Source organism: Prorops nasuta, unplaced genomic scaffold (assembly GCF_024137725.1).
Source record: "Prorops nasuta isolate Cenicafe-Biocafe unplaced genomic scaffold, Cenicafe_Pnas_1.2 PNAS00019, whole genome shotgun sequence".
In the NCBI taxonomy this organism is placed as follows: Eukaryota; Metazoa; Arthropoda; class Insecta; order Hymenoptera; family Bethylidae; genus Prorops; species Prorops nasuta.
In genome coordinates this window covers 3,278,886-3,300,723 of record NW_027116816.1, presented here as the reverse complement: position 1 = coordinate 3,300,723, position 21,838 = coordinate 3,278,886, and the positions used below count along the sequence as shown (strand labels likewise).

General features: G+C 40.1%; 1 long non-coding RNA gene across 2 annotated transcripts in view; it reads left to right on the top strand.

The window, feature by feature from the left end:
• Positions 1–559: 559 nt before the first annotated feature.
• LOC136780416 (uncharacterized) overlaps positions 560–21,838 on the top strand; it is a 32,642-nt gene continuing 11,363 nt past the window's right edge. For both annotated transcript variants that reach the window (XR_010823757.1, XR_010823756.1), the window contains exon 1: positions 560–1,043. This is a non-coding gene — a long non-coding RNA (uncharacterized lncRNA). The remainder of the gene's footprint in view (positions 1,044–21,838) is intronic.

The window sequence follows — 21,838 nt, the reverse complement described above, 5'->3', positions numbered from 1 at the left end:
GATTACAATTTTAATGGTCAAGGCATGTTCTCCGTTTCGTTCGTGAGATAAATAATAATACTCTAACGCCCCAGAGATTCGTCCTCTGTAGATTCGTAAATAAGTTTCTAGATTTCAACGCGATGGGGCGGAGGAATAACGATGGGATGTGTAATGATCACTGGAATTGATTTCATTCTTCCTATTTTATGGTGAGAACTACAGGGAATATTTATTAGTTTGTTGCATGTCCTGTGGCATTTACTATTCGAACACGTGTATTATTTTCTACTATGTTACCAATATAATTAAAAGAAACTCACTAAAATATCTATTACATACAAAACTTTCTTCTATCATACCACCCTAATACAGCGCATAATGTCCAAATTGCGTCCATATTGTGTTTATGTGTGCGAAACACGTATGGATATCCTTAGAAAGTACTAAAAGTATTTCTACGCTACCAGAAATTCTGCAAAAAACTAAAATCACATATTTCTCATAAAAAAGTTGTACAAAAACTTTTAACGCTATGTTTCTCAATTAATCGTGCACTTTTTGTCTGTTTCAGGTTAAAGCTGGATGCTTCCATGCGTACATAGATTACGCAATGGATCCTATTATATCGCAATATAACGTGTAGTTGGTCGCGTGAAAAATATTTCGTCCATTGCCTCGTGGAGAATAGAGTTTCGGATATTTCCGCGGAAATTCGTGGTTGCTCGACGTGAATCGTGCAATCTCGCGTCAGTCCGATACGGAATCGGAATTTCTCGTCGACATTCGTGATTCTCCGTCAGCGGCGATCGTCGACGCACGAGGAACGCTACGGAGTTGGGAGCTCGGAGATTCGATTAAATTTTGTGGAACTTCGTCAGTTCTCGTACGTCCGCGCGTTTGGTCGGGTCTTTTCGTGCAACGCCAACTTGGACTAGTTGGACTTTGCAGACGTTTGTAATCGACTAGGCACAGATACAGTGCATCTGTGGGTAGTCGGATAAGAAGAACTGGACAGGCTACTCTCGCGAGCAATGCAGAAAAACCAGAAAACCCTATGAAAGGTATTTATCTCGAACCAGCACTATTCCTCTTTGCAGCAGAACACTGTTGTCGAGTAAACGGCATTGAACAAAATGCAAACAATTGCATTATAAACGCGTACAATTAACCGTGGAAGTGTGTATTTAATTATTCCTCTGAAACTTGCTTTAGAGAGAGCTTGCATGTGTAATCACGCTGGTTTTCCTTGCAAGCCTTCGCGTTATTAAGGGAGTGATGTGGTTGCACGTAACTAGATATTAGATTATGGAAAGCAGCTTCAATTCTGCCGAAGTTAATTTATAATTATAACGCCAGGGCTGCGGCCTTGAATAGCTTATTAAGCTGGCGGTTATAAATGATTTGTAAATAAGGCCTTGTTGACTGATGTTCTCGAGATAGTCTCGTGCACGAAATCCTTCGTCAAGAAGAATTCAATTCGTACCGTTCGTTTGCAACGTCTAACGGGCTTTTAACTCTTCCCTATGCTGTTACATATTACTTACATGCTACGTAATCGCGGTTATTGCATTTCACAACGAACACGCAAGTTTCCTTCGTGTCCTTCGCTAGGCGTGATAACTTTATTGCTACGATTACAAAGATTGCCAGTGCTAACGCGATTTCCGTACCTTTCGACTATCTTCTTCACGACCCTGGCTTTCTTTTTCTACAAGATTCCATCGTTACGCAGTTACATCTGCAGTGATCAACTAATATTGTATTCGAAAATCTACTTACGATTGATGAATTCGAGTGTTCTAAAAATTGATCTACAAGATTAATTTGCTGATTATTGAGAGACGGTGCAAATGTACAAAATATGAGCTGGAGAGTTGGAAATTTTTTTTGTCGAAACATACGGCTGTGGCATGCTACTCGGTTCCCACAATGCTCTTTCTCTCCCCACGTGGTGCAAAGCGTTCATCTTTGTCCGTTGAAACGTTTGTCTTTCCTGGATGCTTTATACAGATGATCTAACCAGACTGTCAATTAAAATGCCACCATATGCCACTTAAACTGTTCTAAATTTCAACGATTAACTACTCGCGCGCTCTTCCAGTAAGTTTCGCTGCTGCTTCCTTATATCTCGTTCAAGCGAAGGTACGTAAATTGCGTAATTTACGAGAAAAGAAGGCGTCCAATTATCAATCGCGAAATATTTGAACAAATGACATATATCCAGCATCGTTAAAAATAAAATGATAACACTATACATATTATATCAATAAAAAAATTAAATAAACTAATTAATGTACGCATTTTAATTAAAATATCACTTTGTTTGATATTTATTGAAGGTTGAGTCTAATTTACATAAAACGTTTATCAACTTATTCCTGTCCGTGGACTATACTCATGATTTGTTTATCTCTTACACCATGATACATATTGTAATATTGGTGTGCGTTAAGAGGGAAAATTATTTATTTTATTGAAAAATGCATAGCTCGTCGAGAAATGCGTGTACCGTTGGTCGTGCAGGAATGCAAAATGCATAGTAGGCGCCAATCCAACTTATTCTGTCCTTATAAATAGAGCGACTTGTGTGTGTATGTGTGTGCGAGCGATATCGACAGGGAAAAGGATAAAAAGTAACGTGAGGGGGGAAGGGAGGGGATTGTGAAGGAATCCTAGGGGTGTTCCTGCTTCGAGGACCGTATCAGGCAAAGATATATAGAGAGAAAAACGCCATTCTGGGAAGACGTTCGACGAGACTCCTTGCGTCAGCAACAACGCCAGGCCAACGTTCCTCTCCGTGACGAATCACAGAGCGGAAGAGCGATATGTTTATGAGAGAGAGAGGTTTCGAACGAGTGAAAAAGCACGCTCGCTCAGGAGCGGAGAGGAAAGGCCCGAGATAACGCTAGAGAAAAAACTGATAAGGATAAACAAAGGATGCAAGAAAGGTCAGACGCGTTAAAATATCGAAAGATTATTTATTTATATTTATAAAGGCTTATCGTGTCTCAATTTTACAAAAACAAATTTTACGATAATCGAATTCGCTGCTAAATTCAACAGATTGGTTTACCAATTTCCATTGCTATAATTAATTTGTATATACTACAATATGAAAAAAGAGAAACGTTGAATTTTAAGAAAGTATAGTACTCTTGGATGGAAGATGAATTATTTTTTCAGCAGTTTTAGCAAAGTGGCAAGGAAGAATTTGTTAAAAGGCTACTTAACGAAGGGCACAGTTCGGTGGGTATTTGCTGGGTTTCGCTATAAGATAGGAAAGTTTGTGTGAGTAAATTAGTAAAATGGTTCGGTATTATATGTTAAGCTTACGTGGTTAGGAGGTATCCGAACGTTAATATGGGAAAGAAAAGGGCGAGTTGTGGGCGAATAACGTACGTTCGAAAAGCGGGCAAGCAGGGAAGCAAGGGCTTAAAGTGGAAAAAGAAGAAGCACATTACTCGGAGCTGGTAGCGAGCTGGAATAGGGCCGTAGTCATTAGTAAATGAGCCCTGGGCAATCGAGGCTGGGTCGCAGGTGTTATCTTTCCTGGAGAATGAACGAATGAAGGAACGAACGAGACACCCCCTCCCCCCCCCCCTTTAGCCGGAGGGTCGCCACGGTATAATGCCTTTTGTTAATTATTACTGCAGCCACACTTAGGGGTTTAAAATTCACCATAAATAATCGTTGAGACAATACCACCCCCTTTTCTCCTCCCAACTAGTTTCCATCAACTCACACTTGCCTCATACCCACCCTACTAACCCCTTTCTCACGACTTCCGCATCTTCTTTATTCCCTCGCCATCTTCCCTTGCCTCCCCCAATTACCAGCTCCTCCTTTGCACCGTTTTTGCCTCAATTTCTCCAGATCCAATAATTCCTCCTTCCTCTTTTTTTTCTCCATTTTCTCAAAATACCAATTTCATCGTAATTTTCTTAACGCTTTTTTTTATCTACTTTCTGTTTTCCTTGATATTATTGTTATTCCATCGCGTGGACCGTCTCTTTTGCTATTCCACGAAGAAACTCTTTGCACAGTTTCTTTGTCCCGCGTCAAATTTACTCGCGATTCCTTCGTAGCACGGCCAATTTTTTCTTCGTCTATTTTAGTTATTCCATCTTCTTGTTTTCTCTGATACTTTTCGTGCAGTCGCAACTCTCTTCTTTGCGAAGCTTATTTTCTCACCTCGGCAAGCTAGGGTATTCTGTCAAACGTTAGGTATTCCAGTGGTTGGCGAGAATATAGTGTAAAAGTATGATCTTTTTGTCAATTTTATTCCAACCTCTTTTGTTTTATTACCCTTTTCCTTCTTCACTCCCCCCCCCCTTCCCTCTTTCTCTATCCCCCTCTCCCATTTACTCCACATCAGTTTTCTCCCCTGCGGCCAGTCCCTTGTTATTCTCGCGCCATTTTCTGTGTACAGCTTCCTGTCGATATCCTCTAGCAAAATTCGATAAAAAATGAACCATAAAGTGAATGAGTGATAAAAAGGATATGGAAAACCAAAATTGTGCAAAAGTAAAAGAACTGCGATAGGAAATGGGAAACTGTTGAAGAGACTGCTTGAAAATTGATCGTGAATGAAGACAACAGCGATATCAATTAATTTTTAACGGAAGCCAATAATTTTAACTATACTCTGTCGTAAAAACAAAAAATAAAATAAAAATTAGCATCGAATAATACGAGTGATTTTACAAACTTCGCGAATACATTTTTCGCATTTTCTTGCCATCCAATTTTAATGATGAAATTCATGGGGAACACACGCGGACAACGAGAAATTTGCATAGAATATTTTTAAAACGAATTTAACGCGAGAAATTGTTCGCTTCGATTTTTTCTACGCGCGCGTAGCTGGCCGAACCCCCCCGGCAAAATCCCGCTAAAAATTACGAGCATCGAGGAACAGATTCCACGTTGCGTCTATAACTACAAAAATTCCCTAAAGGATATATAAGGGCCGCTGAGAGAGAAAGAGGAGCGACAAAATTGAATTAAAAGTATAAGAAAAGACCTAGCTCTCTCCTTCTCTCTCTCACTCTCTCGCTCTCATTATTGAATTCGCATAGTGCTCCTTTCCCGATAAATAATTAAATTTAACGAGTTCTGATAATTTGCTTCGTTTAAACCGTGCACTTTCTTCGCTCGACACAACTTTGAGTATAAAACATTGATTCTCAAAGTGCGGGAGCGTTTTTGCGCGAGGAAGGTAATAAATACGGCAGTTGTTATTTTCGTGTGAAACTGAAGAGTTTTCGACGGGTAAGAGTCTCGGTGTAATACTTTTACCGGCAGCACGACGGTATAGAATTTCATTTTTCGAGATCTGTTGAAATGTCGCAAATTCGATTGGAGAAGAAGGGGCTTTGGAGAGAGGAGGGCTGCTGCGACGCCACTGGGACAGATGGGAATACGTGCGAGTGAAGATGGCGCTGCGAGAAGAAGGAAGAGAGACAAAATACGTATATATACATGGGGCGAGTAGGGGAGGGATAGTGGAGGGAGCAGGATACCGTCGGTCGACGTTACTGCGGCCAAATTTCATTTCTTGTCTAGAGCTGGCAGCAGCACCCCGTGTGGCCGTTGATTGCCTCGAAAAGATACTGACGCTTTACCCCCCTACACCACGTACTATATATCGACACGATAGATTCGAGCATGACCGACCTACACCGAAGCCAACGCGCACAGTCATTTCATTTCCCTTGTTGCTCGAGACGACAATTAAGGCTTTTTCTATTACCACACGCGTGTGTCCAGAACCCCCTTAACAAGATTCCACCTCCGGCTTTTCACGCCACTGCATTATTATAATCGGGTAAAAAAATCCCCGCCCCACAATTATTAATTGTACACTCTCGAATATACGCGAAGATTATATTTGCGAAATTCTTACGTCCACGATCCCAAACATCCGTTATAGCTATATAAGCTGGCTTACTCACAGAGTCAATACCACGGTTTATTTTTAAGCCTGCTGGTCGAAGCAAGAACTTATCACAATCATTGAGTAAATTTTACGATTGCTTTTGTCGGTGGGATACAGTCGGAGCTATATAACGTGCGAGGAAACGTAGCGATATTTCTGCTTTTGAGAAAGTTCACCGAGCTACGGCTGTATTATTATTATTATCGACGCAAGGCGGGGCGCGAGATTCTGCAAAAGCACCGAATATCGAGAGCCAGTGAAAAATAATCCATTGATATTACCGCACCTTGATCCAGACGCTCGGTGAGTGCGTCCGTGTTCGTAAGATAATTGAATACACTGTGGGAGAGCGAGAGTCAAATTTAACAAAAGGTTTATAATTTGCAATAATAGTTGGACGGAAAAACGTGTGATTGAAATTGAAAGGACGTGTAAATGGAATAGAAAAATCCCGTAGGACTGTTGATGGAAGAGAAAAATGTGTTGTAATTGAGAGAGTGAGCGAGAGAGAGAGAGAGAGAGAGAGAACTGCGCACAAATACGATGAAAGAGTAGATTGTGATAAACGCGCGCGCGCGCGCGCGCGAGTCATCGGATACACTCGCTCGCTGCGCTGGCAAAGCCAACTCGACCAATACAACGCGGCCAACGATGGCAATGCGACGATAGGAAGGCGTGAACGGGGGAAGCTTCGTTGTACAACAAGGGTCAGCTGATAGCAGACAATTATCTCTCAGTTTAGTTCTAGCGATCCAAGCCTACGTCCCTCGTGCTGCAAAACTGCCTACATTGTTAATTGACGGGGCGCAAAACCTATTCTCATCTTCTCTCTCGCTCGCTCTTTAATACTAATTTTTCCACTTCAATCATCCCTGCAATTATCTTATCTCTCCTTATCCGCCCCTCCACGTGAAATCCTGAAACATGCCATTAAGGAGAAATAAATTTTCATATTTTATTGGATTTCTTTGGATAAGTCGATGATCGATACGAGAAAACTTGTGGTTGGTGTCTTTATTAGCGGATGATGGTTAGATAAAAATGATAGCGATTGGCTATTATTCGCTACGCGATACATAAACAGTATGGATAATTCGTTGTGAAATTCAATTTCTAATAGAATAATTTTATTTTGCTGAACATCGTTGTTGAAGATTTCTTCTTTTTTACGTCTTTAAATATTTGTGCAAATTTTTAGAAAACTTTACCTAAAAACCAGCTTGTTTTTACTTACGATGGAATACCTTTTTTACATATCTTTTTTCTGCCGGTTGATAACCACTGCATCGAGTTTCGACTTGTGTATAAGATAAGAAACGAGACGTTGACGCGACTCTTTTTCTACCCGTGGTGCGTTTTACGGTAGAATAGTTGTAAGTTGTTAATGACAGGATATCCAGAAAGAAACTGCTAAAAACCCTCGAAATCCGCATTTGTCCCTGTAACGTTGAAAAATCCCTTGGCCAAAGTAAGAAAATAAATTTTAATAGCACACGCACACATGGACACTGATTGCGGAGCGAATGTATATGGTTTAATTGAATATTAAAAATGTTTCTCGTAAAGCTGCGTTTTCATTGGAGAATTTGTGCGAAAAATTGCGAAATGTTGAAAGGGTGTACGGATGAAAAAGATTCAGTTAGGGAGTGAATTTTTCACGACGAGTGCACAGTACACAGTGGTAAAACGGTAGCTCTCGCTCGCTCTCTCGCGAGCCAAATGTCTCTGGCCTCCCTTTTTTCTCGCGATGCTTCTCCAATCCTTAACAGGGAGGTCGAGATTTCTCGTTAGAGGTTAATTCGCGCAATTGAGGCGGTTGCCATCTTAAAGCGACGACCTCCCCGCGGCGGTAGTGCCTCTCGGCAAAATGTCTACTTCTCATTCCGGATTAGTCTCTTCTCTCTCGACGCGCGTACGTAATTTCCTCCCCGAAGAGAGTGCGCAACGACTCGACTGGCGTATCCTCCTCCCCCCCCCCCTCCCCCCCCCTTTCTACCTACCGAGACGAGAGAAAGTCGAAGACACAACGCGAGAAGTTGGTGTGTATTGCCAAATTATTTCCCCGATGCAGAACAAGGAGGGCTAAAGATGGGGTGGCTAAATGTACCTATTAAGGGACAAGCAGATTGGCTTCGACTGCAGTAAAATGACTCCTCTAAAAGAGAGAAAAAAACTCTTTGGAAATTTATGTTATTTCCAGCATAAAAACGGACGAATAAATTTTTATCCCTCTTCGAGAGTTTTATACTAATAAAATTTATCGAGGATGGAGAAATGATTGAAAGAATTATTTTTCTCGGTACAGATATAGAAATATTTATCACAGAATTTTATAGCTACTGCTTTTGTTCTTATTGCGAGTATAAATAATGAGAGAGGCGAACGAAATTAGAACGAGGATAGTGTGTATATATATTTAGAGAGAGAGAGAGAGAGAGAGAGAGAGGGAGAGGGGGGGGGGATGAATCGGGCAGTGGGAGAGCGTAAAAAAGAGGCGAGATGCAAGGAAAAGTAAAGGTATAGCAGGAAATGACGATGTGGTCGGCCTGGAAGTAGCATAACGAACAGTTTGCCGTATAAAGATGAAGTTAAAATTTTATGGTTATAGAATTGCGAGCGGAAAGTATGAAAGATAAATGCTGCATTTAAAGTGGCGAAAAGTATAATAAAATGACACTGAATAAAGCAAAGATTAGCTTTACATTATAATGCAATTTTATATATAAGAATGGCATTTTGCGTTGGCCGCGGAAAAATGGTCTTTCTTAAAGGTGCGATCGACTCGTTATAAGGGAACGGAGGGAGATGAGCATCACTACTACGATGGTAGATGGGTTGAGTGTACATTTTGCGGCTGATTAGATTGAAAAAAATGTGACGATTGCACACATTGATGCGGACAAAGAGGGGGGGGGGGGGGGGTAGACAGACTCTCCGCCTCGCTATATAGTACCTAGGCTGCTGCTGGGCAGAGTCTCGCTGCTCGCGCGAAGGAAAAAGAAGGAAGAGAAATTGAGCGTGAAAACGATTTATTACATAAATCTTATCGGGGGTAAAAAAGATAAATGCGACGCGGGGATAAGGAGGAAGGTAAAAGTAGGACTATTTTGGACTATGGCGAGTTATGTAGCCTTGTAAATTGTTTTACTGGCAAATAAATCCCCGTTAAAACGCGCGATTTTTCAAAGAGCCGGCCAAGAAAAGAAAGTGAGGTTGAGCACCCTGCACGGATGAAAGTCTTTATAAATGGCATCTCTGCGAGCAGATTTCGTACTCGCGCGCATAAATTACTGCTCATAATTAGAGACCGCGCTCGTTATTTACTACCTATATATTCCTTCTCATTATTTACCCACGTAGCATTTAACATCCAATTAACGCCAACTGTATTATCGCTAAATTAATGTTATCAAAGCTATTTTTATTAAAGGTTCGATGTATATCGCGTGGGAGGATAAGGTCTTCGCGTTTGTTGCATAATAATGAGGTAAGAATGGCGTTTTGGGAATAAATTGCTGAGGAAATTAGCGTAGAGTTGGGAGGAGGGTGGATGATGCGTGAATCAGCGTGGCGGACAGGAATATTTTGTTTGAGATTAAGCTGTGGTTAAGTTCTCGTTCTTGGAGGGGGGCTTGGGGTGATCGGCGTGTGCGAGGGTCGTGAAAGGCGCTTCCGAAGGACTATACTCGACTCGCCTCGCAGCTCGACTCGAAGGGAAGCCTTGGAAGAAGGTTTACGCTTCCTGAAATTAGTTTGTACACGAGAAATTTATCATAACCCTGCGCGCCAGTAATGTAAATATTATCGTAAAGGTGCAGTCGTTTGTAGATAGTGGGCTCTCCTGAAACGGGCTTGGGGGGAGGTGCGGGTTTTGGTTAGAAAGTAAGGGAGAAAAGCCATTCTCTCGGATTTTCAACAAGCGATGAGAATCCGTCGCGTTGAATATTCCTCACGAGACTAATGGCTCATTTCCGCTTTTCATCGTCTCGACACGCCTTGGCAAACCCGCGCCTTCTCTCGTTCTTCTATCAGCTTTTTGCCTTTTCCCTGCCAGATGCCCAGCGCAAAGAATTTCATCGCAAACTTCACGTAGAAAATAAAACAAATCTGTTCTTAAGTAATCTCCCAAGTGCTGATAATTCAATCATTTTTTTTTTACGATTCTTCTTTATTTCATACTTCAAGGCTGGATGAAAACGACTCGATGTAAAATGAAACATTGAAATTTTTATGCAACGCAAATTCTCTGTAATATTTCACCGATGTCGTTCTTCCAAGTTATACGCGATATTAAAGGGTAAACGAGTAAAACCTTATGAATTATCTGCAGCATTTTCGAATATGAGGATAATAAAAATGATATTCAAAATTAAGATTTATTATATATGTATAATGCCTTTTAAAATCGTAGTTAGTGCAGCAGCGTTAAATAATTTATCACTCCGGGAGGCTCTTGCCAAAGTGAAGATATTATTCATCATTGCCGGGTTATATTGCTTTTATATATACATGCGGCTAAAATAAGCTCGCGTGCTGAAGATTTAATATAGAAAAATAATCCGACTATATATACATTATTTGGAGAGTCGTGCGTTTAAAAATTTACATATGGATTGCGTTTGTCACTTATCGTATAGCGACTTTGCGCCTAACAATCATGATCAAAACGGCTTTTGGAGAAGGTTTTGTGTGTAGTTTTCGCGCGCATAGCAACTGAGGTAGCATGCTAAATTTTATAATTTGTCGATCGATCGATGAATAAAGAATGTGAAACAAGTTAAAAGCACAACTGACGCGGCACGGCGCGCTATGTTGCGATTTTTCTGTCCAACGCATCACGCATTATTTTCAACATCGGTTTTCCTCTTTTTTTGGCCATCGAACTTTTATCCGCACCCTCTCTTCCGTCTATTCACCTTTTTCATATTTTTCCCTTCCTTCTAAACAGTTCTCGCTACAAAGCATCCTCCTCTCTCTCTCTCTCTCTCTCTCTCTCTCTCTCTCTCTCCCAGCCTCTTTCTCAGACCATCCGAGTCGCATTTTTCAAACGCTGCTCCATCAAATTACTGGCAAAACGATCTTTATGGAACTTGACACTTTACGTACTCTTCATTCCAATTACAATTCGACTACGGTTCCCATTAATCGGCTATTTTAATCTTTTTCCTCTAGTATTTTGCTGAAAAAATAAGGAAAATTGGTATCGCGCGTTGAAGGATTCATTGATCCGGGGGATCGTTGATAAAGCTAAGGGCAATAAATACTGCTGCTAAGTGGAATAAAGGATGAGAGTTGATCGAGTATTTGTTATCTGCGACAATTATAAGAGGCAATAGAGTTTACAAGGCTAAGAGTTCTTAAATACACGACGCAACTTGGATCTTGCAATAAAATACAATAAAAGTACTAGAGCCTCATAGGAAGCATTATGTAAGAAATAAAAGGGTTGTCTACTTCGGAAGATTGGAGATGTAATTTATACATTACAACGTATCTTAAATAATTAAACCAATTAATAAAATGTTAAAAAATAAATTTGCTCTCGTTAATACATAACAGAGAAAGATTTGTTATTGTTTTCCAATCGATTTCTTGATTATAATTCAAAAGTTATAAAAAAATATTACGTATATAAATATAATAATTTCGTATTATATTTATTAACCAGTGTGAAGTTGGCACCCCAAATCATCTTTTTATAGTTTTTCGAGTTCAAAAAGTGCAGAATTTTCTTTAAAAATAGCAAGGAACTGTAGAACTTTTCCGGGTGCTACTAGAACTCTTTGGTTTTTTGCCACTTTTAAAAATTGGGGTGCTAACTTCTCAGTAGCCATTTATTAGCTTATTCAAAAGTGTTATCCTCGGTGAGTGGTAAATTCTTTCAGGTGTCCTTGACACGCAAGTTCAATCACGGAGTTTTTCGTTGTTCGCTGATTTTTCCCCTACTAAGCTCCTTCTCGAGAAGACTTTTCGACGATTTAGCAGCGATAGCCGGAAAAACGTAGACGCGGGAATAAGTGTAGGAGCGAGAAAAAAACAGGTGGGCAAGGGAGGGGGAGGGGGTAGAGGAGGGGAAACGGAGAAAAGAGAAAGGAAGAGATTGAAGATCGTCCCCGACGGGCCAATAAAAAATAATGGTCCGAAAAGCCTGGGACTTTGGCGAAAAGTCAGCCCGACACCTTTTTAACCTTAGAGACGAGCTTCCTCGAACGTTGCAAGCTTTTCCTCCCCTTTTCCTCTTTCCTTGACTTAAATTCGACGCGACGGACCGCTCATCTCGGCGAGACACGAAATTAAGCTGCAGTTAAGTGCAAGCTCGATGGAAGTTAACAACGATCCGCTTCGAAGCTTTAGTCGAAGAGAGAGAGAGAGAGAGAGAGAGAGAGAGAGGGAGGAAGTATAGAATAGAGAGCTATACCGTATAGTAAGCTTACTTCGAACAGAGACATTCTGGGTGGGACGTTGAAGCTCGGAGCTTAACTCCTGCGAGTTTCAGCCTGATCGGGTATCGATATTGCATTTGTTACGCGCTCAGGACAAGTTATCTTCGCGAAAGCCATTTCCCTTGCATGGCACACGTGTTCCCTATGTGCAAAATTGATCAACCAGATCACCCAGATTGACTAACTGGAGATGCGTTACCCCTAATCACTTACAGCTTTGTGAATTCAATAACGACTCTATTTACCAAAGAAAAGTTTCCCCCGTGTGTGTCAGCTCGTGGTCGTGCGAGCAACTCTGCGGTCTTCGACTACCTCCATTACTTATATATATATGTATGCCACGTTTTCATTATTAAAATTCCATTTTTTTTTTCAATATTCCTATAGTCGGACAAATAAATACACTGTGCTATATACACCGGAGTATCTATTTTAGGAAACAAGAAGTTTCGACAAATATTTAAATTTATCAACAGACTTTTCCGATAATCGATAACTCTCCCACTGGCTTTATGAGTATATGAATAGTTTAAATGAAATATTGTTTAACATTCTGTCTAGGCAATTGAGAGACTATATCGTGTCTCCTGGCGCTGACGCGATTGGAAATAATAGATAACGGCGAGGCTTCTGCAATTAAAGTGGCGGTTCGTCGACGTTCTAAAAGCTGCGAGATGAAAATTCTACTTTCTTCCTCGCCTCATTCTTAATATATATATATATATATATGTACAAGGCAAAATTCTTTTGCATTTTTCCGTTCTATTTTCTAAGAAATATTTCAATCTTCCTGCGAGCGTGGTTGGATTTCCAAGAGCCGCAGTGAAAGAATTTGTAAGAGACACCGCGAGATAACAGACTTTTACTCCCTCTTCGATTTAGAGCCATTGTAACACCACAAATCATGATGCGAAATCGACGTCGGTTTGAGAGATATCGACCTTTCTCCTCGATATAGCCGTAGAGTAAGTAACACTATGGGAAAGATTTAAATTTCACAAGGACGCGTATAGCAAGGAGTTTGAAATTTTCAATTTTCCTAATGTCGAAGGGATAAATTTCGAGTTGGTTTTCCTGGCAATTCATGGCCTACGAGAGCTATAGTAACGCACGCAGCCGAAAGGCTTATCTTCTCATCATCTTTCTCCTCCTTCCTCGTCCATGGAAAGCTGTGGAGGACGAAGCGCCCATTATCGCTGGAGAGATAATTAAAAAGGCAGGCACAGGAGGAGATATTAAAGCGTCGAAAAGAGGGCAGGCCCTTATCAGCGAACCGTTATCACTTGTCGGCCATGTTGATGCTTCTCTCGTCTTCCCCCTCCAGACCCTGCACCGCTCTTCACACACTCTTATGTACAGGCTCGAAACATGGAATATACGAAGGCAGCGTGCGGCTAAAAGTGAAAAAAGAACCTGAAATGCAGCGAAAAATGTAAATCTGGAATGAGAGATGTATATATTTCCTATATAGTTTTAGTGTTTATTATTATAATTATAAAACGCCATTCTAGTCTCGATCGCCATTGAAGGTATATAGGTGATGGTTTGAGAACCACTGCTTGACGTCACAGAGGGCGACTCGACATCTTATTTCCTTCGCTTTTCCTAACGTCGATACGAGCTGTAAAGGACCGGTCAATGGAGTCTTTCTTCATCGCATTGCACGTGTGTTTGTATTTGTAGCCGTGCCGGAAGAAGCGTATGCTACACCGGAAACTGCTCGCCCTACAGCCACTCACCGAAGACACGGGACACGAAAGTGGCGTTGAAATCAAGTTCCGATAAACGAGAGCAACCACGCTCACATTTCCCAATCGTAACTTGATTCTTCGAGCGTTATTACTGCATTTCATTTTTATAAAATCCTTTTAATATATATATTGCTTGTGAAGCACAGAGGAGAGTTGTGTTTTTGACGCTTTTTAAATTCTAGATCTCTTTCTCTCGAGCTGATTTTTTAAGTAATGCATATCACGTATTTCTTGAAATAGCTTATATTAAATTTGAAGAAAGCTTTGGAGAATTCTGATGCAATTCGCTGGAAGTTGCAGCCTATGCTATATTCCAATATGGTTTTTCGGTCCAATCACGTTTCGAAGACGAATGCTTCTGACACCTAACACGCTTCGTCTGTCGAAAAGATTAAACTTTAGACTATCGATATTTTTGGTACCCGTAGTCTCTGGTCAATTCCAACCTCATCGAATCCTATCTCAATATCAGATCTCTGCATAACGGATAAGTGGAATATTGTTGAAACTTTTAAACAATTAAGCTCCAACGTTCTCAACGTGGATTCATCCTTCGGTTATGATTATTTAAAATCCAACTGTTTTCGTATCGATCAATATTTAATCTGGGAATAAGAAAAGGTTTCCAATATTTGTCCCATATCGCTTTAAATAATCCTCAAACACCGCATTCCTTAATTTTCTCCAGGTAAGGCCCCGTCTATCTATCTTGAGCAAACTCTTTTAACTTTATTTGACCGTTCCTCGAATCTTCTCGATTTCTATCCACGGCAAATTTGTTTTATCCACGCCAAGTACAATTACCCCCACCCCGCCTTACAATGAAATCCTGATTTACCAGAATATGTTTCGCTCGCGATAAAATTCGCCATTTCTCTTAATTACCACCATCGATTAAGAAGAAGAAAGGAGGTAAAATAAAGAAAGCAATTAGCATTCTTATTGCCACGTTTTAATTTCCATGCTATTTATGCATTGTCATGTTTAACTGGTTGAAATACGTGATCCACTTAAGGTTAAAGTTCTTTCAAAGTTTAATCCGGATCTAGCGTGCGGGCAGCTGTTCTTCCCTGTCCAACAAACGCGTGGCTGAGTTTTTATACTGGCATTGGAACGGTCATTCATTTAGGAATAAATGAAAAGATTGGGCGCAATTGTCTCGTCCTGTATCGGGCTTCGTGTGATTCCACTGACCCCATACACGTTTAAGGTCAAATGAAATGCTTATTCAAATAATCTTCCAACAAAATTCCATTAATTCCTCGTAACTCGAAAGTTTAATAAAAAATACATTTTATCGAGTTATTCAAATGGATTTGCCAGATTTTTCTGTTTGCATTTCATTATCGAGAATATATATATATTTTATCCCAATATAATCACGCGTAGATTAACAGGTACAATTTTCATCATTCATCGGTGCATTCAACCAAACGTTGCGTTGACTAAATTATTTTCATTACACCACGAGTCTATATATATTCTTTGAGATTTAAATTAGCTCCTGCAATTTCACCCAATTAGCATCTTTGATAAAATTAGAGGTCCCTCATGGATGTCAGTGTATACAGCGAACTTTAGCCCACTTCTCTTAGAATTATCCGCTATATTCACTCGGTATTTGCTGTCTTTTCTATCTCGTATTCTAATCCCCCCTCTGACTCTTTTCTTTTTTCACACATTATTCCCCGACTACATATTGCTTGCCAGCAGTGGCAGTGCAATTAACATCACTCCAAGCTCGAACCTCGAAAGCCACCCTAGTAATGAAAGAGACAGTGGAAAAGAGGTAAGAGATATATTTCTCAGTCCCTCCTGGTGTATCTTTCCCTCGCAAGAACTTTCTCCCTATCAGCTTCCTTCGGCCGTACACCTCTGCGTCCTTGAATCTCTTTCTCCGTCGGTTTACTTGGCCAGGCCAGAGAACCCCATATTCGTTTTGCTCTTGAACGTTGCCATGGCAACCATTTTCTTCTCCCCTCTCATTCTCTCCCTTTCTTCGCTCTTTTCTCTCTCTCTCTCTCTCTCTCTCTCTCTCTCTCTCTCTCTCTCTCTCTCCCCCTCGTCCCTCCTATCTCTCTACGACCCTCTCTCCCACCTATACCTCAAACTTCTTTCTCGCTTCCTCATTTTTCCTCATTCACTCGTCTCCACCACTCATCCTCCGCCTTCTTTGATCATTTTATCTCTGATTCTCTATATCATTTTTTCTCATAATTCTATTCAAATCTTTTTACAGATTTTTCTGCCCCTCTTTCACCCTCCGCACTATATCATTATTTATTTAACACATTTAAAAGCCATCGATCAAAGTCCTTCCACCATCATCCCTATATAAATTTATCTTTAATATACCATTTAGAGGTAGTTTTCTTTTCCACCAGATTCCTCTCATTTCCTCGTCCCACCCCCGATCTTTTTGTCTCCTGCGACCACTTTCCTCGACTCTATGAATTTTCGAACGTTCCTCTCCCACGGCAAATTCCACATTTTTGCATTTCTCACCGAAGCATCTCTCTTCCGAATCCTCCAAAGTTTGCCATCCTTCGCGCCTTACCGCTCCTCTTTTTGCTTTTCTTTTCTTCTCCTCGATCCCCCAGCCACGAAAATTTCTCTCTTTTTCTTTCGTCAAACTCCAAGGGTGTTTTCTTCGTTCCTTTCGTCGTCGAATCTACGAGCACCCCAGCGACCGGTCCGTCCTAAAAACATTGACCTTATCACTGGGGCTGCCACGTGGTCGGTCAATTGCTGTGCTTGCTCTGGCTTCGATCTCTTTCCATCCAGCCCCTTACCCCTCACCTTCCTTATTCCTATCTTGCTCGACCTTTCCACTACAAATTTCTTTTATCTGCTGCTGCCCCCGTCACTACCCCACCACCGTTATTCTCCCGAATACACCAGATACCACTCCTCGCTCGGGCGAGCATATGCAAACTCAAATCTCTGTATCTATATACATGATAAAGTGCGTGGGATATTTTTCTGAATATTTTCCCCTCTATTCGTCGATGATAAACCCGAACAAACTCCTCGATGATTGTTCCTCCGTCAAATTCCATCATTGAATTGTTCTACAAAGAAGAATATTAACCCTTCGGTAATTTTAAGGGTATACGATACGTGGATCTGAATCATCAACTCGATTCGTGGACGGCGCTCGATCAGCTAATTGCTTCAAGTTGCACTAATTAACGATGCATATGGAACCCCTTCAATTGCACAATTAATTTCACGCATCCTTTATTTTTCCTCCCGTGCCAATATACACAATGGAAATTCTATTTCCATCCGTTTTCTCTCTTAAACACCGAAATTCTTGGAGTTTATCGGAACCGGCCACGAGGTTGATAGTACGTAGAGAACCACGCGAATCGGCCACGACCCTCGTAAAATCGGTATAAACACAATCAATTGGAGGAATTAAGAAGGTACCACACCCCCGACATTGGAAACGCCTGTCTCTATTTCAGACACGTGCTAACTAAATTGAACGTTTCCCCTGATAAACCAACATTTCGGATATAATCCATCCTTTATCGATCTCTCATCGATTCCGTTCCTTTGTAAAACTCTCAAAGTCAACGTCCCTTTCATCCATCTTTTTTCCCCCGCTTTTAAGAGTTCTCGCGCAAGCAACTGCGTCTCGTTGAAAATCGACGCTAAATCGGGACTTATATCGATGGACCAACGCGACGTTTAAATTTCGATCCTTCCCCGCGTATCGTTTTCAACTTTCGTTCGATTTTACTCCGTGCATGGAGAAATACTCGAAATCGGTTTGAGTCCACGCGACGCTCCGATTAAAAAATCAAAGCGCGGGATTTCCAGGACTACGTGGCCTGAATTCCCTCGACCGAATCAACAAACCGAGGCACATGGAAGATCCAGCAAAGTTTTCTCTCGGAAATAGTAGAAAAAACTTGGTTGTCAAATAATCTGATTAGCCAAAGTATATCCGATCGTTTAAGGTTAACCAGCGTTTCGCCGGAAGTACTGACAGAATGGCTCGGTTTACTTTCGCTCACGCTTTGCACACTCGAACGCGGGGTCCCCAGAAGTGTTCCTGAATCCATTAACGCTAGCGTTCGAGCAGAGTTTACTTAACGCCGACAGCCCTGCCGTGGATCAGCCAGGAAAGCAAAAAGCTTTATTATACCGGCACGCCGCGCCGTCGCTGCTTGCTTCTCACCAATCTTTAAAACGAGAACTATACACTAGCTGCCTTTGTCCCAACACGACATCGATTAAACTACTTTTCCAAAACCTCCTATGTTTTCCTACGTATTTATATTTATTTTTATTATATGTGACTCGAAATATTACGATTTTTTTATTTTAATGTGCGGTACAAAAAATACTTTGTTCAATCTGCTCCTTTTCATTGAATAACTTAGTTAAAGCGAGAACATTGCAGGGTTTGTCTCAAAACTTTAAAAACTATAGTATTCCTAAACTCCTATTTTACTTTTATTATAATTCTAATACTACGATTCGCCTATTTAAATTTTTCCTGCAAAAAATAAATCAATTCTTCCCCTTTACTTACAATTCTTCATTGTATTATCAGATTAATTCAAATTCTGTTACTCGTACTTCGCAATGGTAAATTTTTTCGATTGAAAAAAAAAACTGAAAAATGTACATCGTGCAATATATATAATTTTAGCTAGCATAAAGAAGCGTACTTGAAGCCACTATTATCTAATCACATACTAATTCGTGGTTTCGTAATGCTCGCTGCGATAATAAAAAACACGTGCCGTATTATTGCCTCGGATATGTCCCTCACATTATTGGACCCAGAAAATGATATCGTCTTTCCTATAGAGTAATTATAGTCGTGTGAGACTACTTTTAATATGATAATTACACGTTTCATTCCCAGTATTTTTGTAAATTTAATTGAATTGAGGGAGAGAGATAGAGAGAGAGAGAGAGAGAGAGAGATGAAGTTTGAATGTGTATAGAGTGAGTTCTTTTATAGTCAAAGACTTGTCTCCATCCACTTAGTATAATATTCTATATTCTAGGAATGGAAATGGATTCGGGATTATGGCATTAATTACAGAAAGTGGTCTGACCTAATCGGGCCGATTGTTAGGATCGACAATAGTTCTGGGCGATAGCGAACAGCGACAATAACAGGCGGTCATCTTGACCCCGACCTACCAAGCGAGCCGGCAAAGATAGGGTCAAGATAACGTGGAACTGAAGTATTCGTTTAGTCACCACTAGATATTTGCATACGTAATCACATTCTGACGTTTATCACTTTCAAAATCGCTTTAGTCTTCTTTTCTTCCCTAGTGACAATCGTATAAAGAGTAAAAAATATTATTTCATACACTTAGTTTTTCAATTTCGTATCTATACGCCTCTTATACTGTATATATGATTATTATATTTAATTCAAAGTGTGATATAACTGTCGTTGTAAATTTTTGATATTAGAAAAAATTCCATTTCCTAAATATTTAAATGTATATTTCAGTATTATATATGCATGCATGCAAAATAAATGGGGGGGGGGGGCGTCGACGAAGAATTATATAATAAATTGATTCAATTGGACGAGTCTTGCAGTGTTCCAGCTTGTTTGATTGTATATGCCATATGTACTAAACTCGGTGGCTCATTCAGTGAAACTTACCTTTTAAGATAATTACTAGAATCACGCTTTTATTGAGCCCCTGACTGAACTCGCGTAAAATGAGAGAGAGAGAGAGAGAGAGAACTACAAATGTTACAAATGAATCCGCCTGCTGTAATACAATTACTTAAACAATGTCTCGTGAGAGTATCGGACAATAGAGTATATTAGAGTCCCCCTTATTTCCCCATTGCTCCCACATTCACCTTTGAAAATTTTACTTTTTATTTTTAAACTTCGGGATGTTCGAATAGTGTGTCAATATCCGGTCTACTGCATTTACATTGTTAATTATTTTTCTTTCTAAATTTAATCGATTTATTTGAAATTCTTTATGCACAACAATAACTAAATTTACTGCTTTTTGGTAAAGTCAACTTCATGCTTATATATAATAACTTTTCCTTCATTTTACTTTACAATAGAAGCTATTTCTGACAAAAAAATTGTATAGTCAGCTTTTTTTGAGGTGAAAAATGTAAAAATCATTTTGTAGAAATACTACAACTAGCAGGGAAAACTTTGTTTTTTCTCTCATAACTATCCATTGTGTTAAGATTTATATTTGAAACAACAATCTCGCTTTCCTTCCAACTTAGAATAAAAGTCGGTAATATTTCTATCACTGTGCCACTAAATAGAGAAAAAAACTTGGATAAAATGCAACAATTTTGGAATGCTCAAAGTTTCCGGTTCGTTGTAAAAAAACAGTAACACCGTGAAAAATATTTTACAGTCGGACTTGCTAATTAGCACGTCACGCTATAATTACGTACACATTTACATTACACTCGATGCATAAATTACCTCCATTTTCATTATTGAGCTGAAAAAAATTCTATAGAAAATGAATGGATTTTTGTTTAAAAAATAATATATAGAATAACATTTAAATGTAAAATTGCGCGCTGCAGAAAAATTACTTGCCCGAGAGAAACGCGAGTGGAAAATGAATTGTGTACGAGGATAGTATTAAAAACGTTGTCGCTTGAGTTAATATTATAAAAGCAATGAGCATGCTAAATTGTCTATGAGTTGTTTTCGTCGAAAAAAAAATATTTTCGAAAGAATGATAATCGATTGACGTAATAATTAATGCATTATTTCTTATTGTTCTATGTACACTCTCAGAGCAGAAAATATAATGTTTCAGTGAAAAGGATAATTTTCCATGGGCCTTAAAAATCTGAGCATTTAAATTTCCCGTGTATCGACAAAAATAGTTTCACGAGAGAATGAAGGAGAGCAAAACGAGGAGAAGGAGGAGGAGGAATGAGATGTAAGGAAATTGAGTGATAATAGGAAGGATGACGAGCGCGAACGTTACACGATCGATTCTCTGAAGTAAGAATAAGAATGCGCGAAGCTTTTCACGTTGGCGACCGACATAATATCGCATTCGAATACAATAGCTGGCTCATTAGCATTTCGTGTGGCCCTTGGACCCCTGTCACCTTTGACCCTCCAGAGCAAGTCACTCCCCCCCTCCCTCGTGCCATCTTCTAATCCAAACCGACTCGTCTCTCTCTCTCTCTCTCTCTCTCTCTCTCTCTCCTTATCTCTCCTTCCTTGACGAGGATACGGGTTTACCTGCCTACCAACCTTCCTACTTAGCCCTGCTACGTTGAAATTCACCAAACTTGCAGATTTAGCACCTGGTTCGCCAAAGAATTGCCAAGACTCCCCTTTTTCCTTTTCCCCCTCTTCCCTTCCCCCTTCCACTTCTTTCCCCTTCCCAAGCAACCATGAAAAAACCTACCAACCAGACTCTCGACACTTCTAACCACCGAAATTGCATTTAAACATCGAGAAATATTCTCCTTTATTCTTTCCTCCTTATATATCCGACGCTTTAAATACCAAGGTTTTAACGAACCCGTTTATTCAACCGTCCAAATTCGTATGCATGCTACTAAAAAATTCTTCCCGACGACTATCAATCCGTAGAGGCCAAGTTTTCCAAGTAACAGCTGTAATTTCCCTCGAATTTTCAAGATTACTGTAGATTCACGTGAATTAAGCTAATTACCACGTTCCGCTGCTGCAGAGTACAGAGCAAGTGGTCTTTTGGTAC